Source organism: Eriocheir sinensis, unplaced genomic scaffold, assembly GCF_024679095.1.
Source record: "Eriocheir sinensis breed Jianghai 21 unplaced genomic scaffold, ASM2467909v1 Scaffold84, whole genome shotgun sequence".
NCBI lineage: Eukaryota > Metazoa > Arthropoda > Malacostraca > Decapoda > Varunidae > Eriocheir > Eriocheir sinensis.
In genome coordinates, this window is record NW_026112208.1 from 605585 (window position 1) to 613084 (window position 7500).

At 43.8% G+C, this 7500-nt stretch overlaps 1 protein-coding gene across 2 annotated transcripts in view; it reads left to right on the forward strand.

Annotated features, from left to right (window-relative positions):
- LOC126994640 (uncharacterized) overlaps positions 1-7500 on the forward strand; it is a 166889-nt gene that overhangs the window by 95937 nt on the left and 63452 nt on the right. The window contains exon 3 of one of the 2 annotated variants that reach the window (XM_050853944.1): positions 1704-2188. The exons of the other annotated variant lie outside the window; for it this stretch is intronic. The gene's annotated coding sequence lies outside the window, so the exon portion shown is untranslated. The remainder of the gene's footprint in view (positions 1-1703; positions 2189-7500) is intronic. 2 annotated transcript variants of the gene reach the window in all.

Consider the following 7500-nt stretch of genomic DNA (forward strand, 5'->3'; position numbering starts at 1 on the left):
AATGGAAGCACAGTTGACAAAAAAACACGATTCTTATTTTCTTTCATAATGTTGTTGTTTTTTTCATTTACCAACACTCGCACAATCGCATCGAGGGATCACAACACAGATAACGAAACCGAGCAAACAAACGAGTGAACAAAAGCACGCCCACGAAAGACAACACCTTAATTGAGTAAAAAAACATAAAAGGTAACGATACCAATTACACACACACACACACACACACACACACACACACACACACACACACACACACACACGAACTATATTCACATATTCACTTATAACAAACACACAATCACACAATACACACAAAGAGACAGGCAGACAAATCAAGCTTAAAAAAGGCAAACACAAAAACACGTTCCCTCCACCCAAAACACAGACAAAAGATCATCACCACGAACATATACCTCGCCACCGATTCCCTAATTAGATTTCTGTCCTGTTCCGCGCGCAGGAGTACAACGACGCGCCTACCGGACGACAAAGGAGCCAATTTACCTTCTCTGGCATGGTAGTTCGGGTGTGCTTCGGGCGTGAGTGTCTGGTGAGTGGCGGGAACGAGGCTGGGACCAAGAAAAGGAGGAGGAAAAAGCGGAGGGCAAGGAGGACGACGAGGAAAAGGGAAAAGAAAAATGAGAGGAGGAAGAGAAGGAGGTCCACGAGGAAGAGGAGCACGAGTAGAAAGGGAAGGAGGAGGAGGGTACCGTGGAAATGGTGTGGAAGAGTATCAGTGGTTTGGGATCTTTATGGTAAACGTGAGAATGGTCGGGTATGGTCGTGGGGTGCGGAGGAAAGACTCTGAGTAGGTTGTGAGTGCTTTGAGGCCGGCGTGCAGCTTTGGAAATGGTTTTTCGAAAGCGTGGCGAGGGCCAGGTATGGTTATGGAGGCGGCGGAAAAAAACTGTTAGCTTTACACGACTTTACGAATGCTGTGGTTTGAAAATCGTTTGGAAAGTGATGCAATGGTTAGACGCGGTTAGGACACGGAGGACAAGTTGCAAAGAAGAATCTCATATAAATATTCAAAACACTAAAGCTGTTTATAAATATCTACAATTGTGGGATGCGGTGGATTTTTCTACATGGCTCAGATATAATGTAGTTTACTGACGAGAGGTACGAATATTATTAATCATGAAGAGGTGTGTTTATGTATACAGACATTTGAAGGCTGTCCACACCTAATGCAAAGAGAAAGTTAAAAAGAGTTATACTACCTGTTATCAAATAGTTACTGTTTAGTAGATTCTGCAAATGGGTGTGTTGAGAGATGAGGCGTGTTGTGAGTTCTTTGGTTGGCTGGTGAAATGGAAAGAATGCAAGTGTTGCTCGATCGTGTTTTACGTGAATAAGAGGATAGGGATGGTACATGTTCTAGGAAGGTGTGTGTGTGTGTGTGTGTGTGTGTGTGTGTGTGTGTGTGTGTGTGTGTGTGTGTGTGTGTGTGTGTGTGTTCCAATCCTTCACCTCCTTTGTTCCAAGAAAAAAAATCTCTCTCTCTCTCTCTCTCTCTCTCTCTCTCTCTCTCTCTCTCTCTCTCTCTCTCTCTCTCTCTCTCTCTCTCTCTCTCTCTCTCTCTCTCTCTCTCTCTCTCTCTCAACGCCATTTAATCCTTGTTTCCCGCCGCCTCGCGAAACACTGACATCACCGCACGCAAATACTGGTCCCATTTTTACGTCGCTTTGTTTCCCCAGACGCGAGGGAAGGGAAGGAAGGCCACTCGCTCTTTCCCAACCTGAGGAGCTGCTGCGGAAGAAGGAAGAAAGGAAGAAAGGGGAAGAAGGAAGAACGTGCTCCCCTCCCTTGCTCTCCTCTCATTTCTATCCTTGTCTTTCCTTTCCTATTTGCTTTACTCCTTCTCTTCCTCTTCATCCTTTCCTAGCTGCAAGAAGAGTAGATTCCAAGAGAAGGCATTTTACTCATTGTCACTCTCTTCGTTTCCCTTTCTCTTCCTCCCCCTCCTCCCTCTGCACTTCATTTTTCTCCTCCTCCTCCTCCTCCTCCTCCTCCTCCTCTATCACTGCCAGCTCCTACTCCTCCTACTCCACCCCCCTCCACCTCCTCCACCACTCCCTACCTCGCTGTTTGCTTCCACTCCTCGTCCACTTCCTCCACTTCATTCCCCCTTCAACGCGTGTCGTCTACAGGATCGGCTCGGCTCCTTCGCCCTCTTACATCGGTGAGTGGCTGCTCTTCACGTCCCCTCCTCCCCCCCCTCCTCTTCCTCCTTTCCTATCCTCTTTTCGTTCCTTTCCTTTTTCTCCTCTTCTTCACTCGCTTCACTTTAGTAATATTTTCTCTTTTCTCCGTTTCTCCTCTCCGTTTCTTGGTATCTACTCATTCGGGTTTAATTTCGTCCAATCTCCTTTTTGTGTGTTCTAATCTTTTTTTTTTTTCTGTGTGCTTGTTCCTGTTTGGTTTGGTTTTATTTTTTCTCCAAGACCAAGTAAAGATGAGGTTTTAATCTTGCCTCTGAGTGGGAGAGCGCGCTGCAGTGTTGTCTTTGCATCTTTTTATTATATAGTTTTGTGCTTTCTTTTTTGTTTCATGTTTTGAGTGTAATTTGGTTTCTTTCCTCTCTCTCTGTCTGTTTCCATGTTCTCTCTCTCTCTCTCTCTCTCTCTCTCTCTCTCTCTCTCTCTCTCTCTCTCTCTCTCTCTAACTGAAATGAAACTCTGAATAAACTTTCTGAACTCGAAACAAAAAGAAACAACGGAACAACAGATTTTCTCATACAAACAAATGGAGAGAGAGAGAAACAACGCTAAGCTTGTGCATGCGCGCACGTACACACACACACACACACACACACACACACACACACACACACACACACACACACACACACACACACACACACACATAATAAGAATAATTCACGGATTTCTATATTACCTTCCTTGGAGCTTATCTTTTAATGTTTTGTTTCGGAATCTCTTAATCCTTTCATTCTTTCCATCTCGTGCTTTCTCTCTTTTCCGCTTGCCGTGCTGCACTTTCTCCTGGTCCAGTTATGTCATTCATCGTTGCCTTCCTTTCTTCTCTTCATATGAGCTGTTCCTTTCCCAGTCTTATCTTATTACTCGCTCCCACCACCTCCTTTTCATCTCTTAAAATTCTTTCTCTCTATTTCCTTTCCCATTCCGTCACTTCTCTAAAGAAATTCCTAAACATATTTCTGCGTGACCCTTCCTTCCGTCTCTTCATTCCACCACCTTCACATCAAACCAACAATTTCTACATGTTTCCATCTTTTCGGTTCGTTCTTCAACATTCTTACAATATTTTTCTTCCATCCTCTTTTACTTTCTATTTTACCCGCCCGCGCATCCTCAAAAATTTCATCTTTTATTCGATTTTTATCTACTTCTTTTTCCGCGGTTCAGATTACTAAAACCACATTTTTTTTATCTCCTTCTCCATTAGCATTATCGTATCTTCCTAGTAAATAATCTTTCACTTATATATATTTTTCTATCTCCTCTTGTATCAGCTCTCATAACTTTACCTTCCAAACAACCTTTTTTTTTCTATCCTTCTCTCTGTCCAGTTCGAGTTTCAGCTTTTCTATCTCCCCCTAGTATTCCTCCCTTCTCTATCCTCCCCTAGTATTCCTCCCTTCTCTATCCTCCCCTAGTATTCCTCCCTTCTCTATCCTCCCCTAGTATTCCTCCCTTCTCTATCCTTTCCTAGTATTCCTCCCTTCTCTATCTTCCCCTAGTATTCCTCCCTTCTCTATCCTCCCCTAGTATTCCTCCCTTCTCTATCCTCCCCTAGTATTCCTCCTTTCTATCCTCCCTAGTATTCCTCCCTTCTATCCTCCCCTAGTATTCCTCCCTTCTCTATCCTCCCCTAGTATTCCTCCTCCTCCTTCTCTTCCCTCCCTAGTATTCCTCCTTCTCTTCCTTCCCTAGTATTCCTCCTTCTCTATTCTCCCTAGTATTCCTCCTTCTCTATCCTCTCCTAGTATTCCTCCCTTCTCTATCTTCCCCTAGTATTCCTCCCTTCTCTATCCTCCCCTAGTATTCCTCCCTTCTCTATCCTCCCCTAGTATTCCTCCCCTAATATTCCTCCCTTCTATATCCTCCCCTAGTATTCCTCCCTTCTCTATCCTCCCCTAGTATTCCTCCTTTCTCTATCCTCCCCTAGTATTCCTCCCTTCTCTATCCTCCCCTAGTATCCTCCCTTCTCTATCCTCCCCCAGTATTCCTCCCTTCTCTTCCCTCCCTCCTTGCCTCCGTCCCCATCCTTTTCTCGGCTGGCTTCACTAACAGCATGAGTGAATAAGTGATCAGCTACCTCGTCAGAGCGACTCCCTCCTGCAGGAATAAAAGCCCCTCGTACTGCTATTCATGAGATGTATTACGGTCCGCCCGCGGGTGTGTTTGCCTTGGCGAGGGCCGTCGAGGATGTCTTCAGTGGCCTCACCTCGGATTCACGTTCGGGTCTGCTCGTCGTTTTCATCTTTACATGTCCAAGAAAACGTAAATTCAGATTCCGTTTGGTATCTCTGAGGTATATGCTAAATTTGTTTTCTTTCTCTCTGCTTTCTTACTCTCTTTTTTTCTTCTTTTTCTTCTTTTTCTTCTTCTATTTCTTCTTCTATTTCTTCTTCTATTTCTTCTTCTTCTTCTTCTTATTATTATTATTATTATTATTATTATTATTATTATTATTATTATTATTATTATTATCATCATTATCCTTCTTTTTCTTTTTTTCTTTCTCTTTCTCTTTCTCTTTCATTTTCCTTTTTTTCTGTTTCTTTTCTGTTTCTTTTTCTTCTTTTCTTCTTTTTCTTCTTTTTCTTCTTTCTTCTGTCTTCGTTTTTCTTCGGTTCTTCTTCTTCTTCTTCTTCTTCTTCTTCTTCTTCTTCTTCTTCTTCTTCTTATACTTCTTCTACGTCTTCATATGTTTACATTATCGTATTGAATAGTGACTGTTTTTCTAAAACTATCCAACTGTTTGCTTACTTTATTTACCTGTCTCCCTGCATACCTAGCTTACCACCTTCAGTCCAACCTGCTTACCTGACCGCCTGCCAACCTACCTTCCTACCTATATGCAAACCTGTCACCCTGCCCCACCTTGCCCACCTGCCTGCTTGCCTGCTTCTCTGTTTTCCTATCGATTCCTCTTTGAACTCGTAAATTTGTCAAGGCTGTCACGCGTTTAAATCACTTTGCATTTTAGCGTCAGCCACAGGCGTTTATATTTATACGAATTAGATTGGCGTGCGGTAAGGTCAGCGGCGAACAGTACGTAGACATGGAGGGGAAATTTGTCAGTGTCTTGTTGGGGTCTAGCTTCTGGTACACACACACAAACTTTTTTTTCTTTGTTTCAGCCTCTCTCTCTCTCTCTCTCTCTCTCTCTCTCTCTCTCTCTCTCTCTCTCTCTCTCTCTCTCTCTCTCTCTCTCTCTCTCTCTCTCTCTCTCTCTCTCTCTCTCTCTCTCTCTCTCTCTCTCTCTCTCTCTCTCTCTCTCTCTCTCTCTCTCTCTCTCTCTCTGCGTCTTGGTGATCTTTGTTTTCTTACATTTAATTGATTACTTTTCCTGGAGCTATTTATTTCAAGGAGAGAGAGAGAGAGAGAGAGAGAGAGAGAGAGAGAGAGAGAGAGAGAGAGAGAGAGAGAGAGAGACTCTGCCCTTCGTAGAGTGGCTAATTTCCTCGACAAGCGAGGAATTATGCTCCTCTACAAGGCCCAGGTAAGATCCTACCTGAAGTACGGGGCTCTGACCTGGATGTCCAGCGCTGCCACACACCTGCAGAGACTGGACAAGGTGGAGCGACGGGTGCAGCGACTGTTACAGGAGAACAACCCCTTGCCGCCCCCTCAGGATATTATACACCTAAACACTCTGGAGCACCGCCGGGACGTCGCTGCGCTGGTGGTGTTCCACAAGGCCCAGGTACAAGGAGTACCACACCTGGCGAGACTGAGGCTCCCCCCGCGAGAGGCTGTGAGAGATACGAGAACGGTACTCTCCAGCCACGAGCAGGTCGGGGTGCGGAGGTCACGCGCCAGCCAGCACCAGAGGACCTTCACCTCCAGGGTGTCCCGCCTGTGGAACACATTCACTGCAGCAGGGCCAACAGTGAGGGAAATATCCACCCAGCAGGTAAAAGTGGCTGCTCACAGGTGGCGAAGAACATGCCCCACACCACTAGTGATGCTAAATACACAGTGAACAAGTGTAAAGGGCTTTTGAAATAATGCACAAGAAAAAAGTGACATTTTAAGCCCTGAAAAGTGCACAGTGAAACATATGCTACTCGAACGATCGCATAAAGTGTCGTCGGCAAAATACAAATATGTTGTGTACTATAGATTTGTCAGTTTAAATAAAAATAAAAAAGAGAGAGAGAGAGAGAGAGACACCCCCTTCTCCAACCACCCCTTTTCTCCCTTTGATGTTTAAACTCTCAACACAGAAATTTTAATCCACTCTCGATGAATCAGTTGTTTGATCTCGGGTAATTTCTTCCTCTGTCTCACCCTTCCCTAACCCGTTCAAATATTAATTAACTCAACGGTAAGTCTTTTAGTGTCAGTGTATGAAAAATGTCCAAATACTTTCCGATATGGTTTGTTAATAGTTGTATCAATAAATTGCAACCGACAGCTGAACAGAAGCATAGAGGAGATTAATAACTCTGACGAGATAAACCAATACGTATTCTGACAGTTACCAGCGCAGAAAAATACGTATAACCATTGATATCATGACCTAACAGCATTATATGAGCAAGCAAATGCACAACCGTATTCAGAGAGGAATGTATAAACACGGATGCCTTAAAAATGTGTTTACGTCTCGTTCCTAAAAATCTAATCTTGTGGTTCGTAAATTAAACAGAAACTCCTAAAAAAAAGTTTTCGTAATATGAAAGAGAAAAATGAATGGAGTGCTCCGACTGGGACGAAGGTGGGCGGGGAGGAACACGAGGGGGGGGAGGAAGGGGCAGGTAGGGAAGGGAAGCAGAAAGGGAGGGGGGAGGTTACGGTAAGGGTAATGAAGGAAACGTAAATAGGACTTGAGGGGGAAAACATTATGGATGAAGTAAATATACGAAACCAGGTATAAGAGAGTTTGGTGTGGAAGCAGTTAAAAAGGAAAATATGGAAATGAATCAAAGCTGTGGGAGGAAGGAAGGTTACGGTAAGGATGATGAAGGAAAAGTAAATAGAAGTTGAGGGAGAAAACATTAGAAGGGAGATGAGTATACGAAAGTAGATATATACATACGAGTTTGATGTGGAAGCAGTTGAAGAGGAAAATATGGAAGGGAATCAAAGCTGTGGGAGGAGAAGGTAGGTTACGGTAAGGATGATGAAGGAAAAGTAAATAGGAGTTGAGGGAGAAAACATTAGAAGGGAGATGAATATACGAAACCAGGTATATACATATGAGTTTGGTGTGGAAGCAGTTAAAGAGGAAAATATGGAAGTGAAGCGAGGCTGGTAAGGGAAAACATGTAGCAGGAGG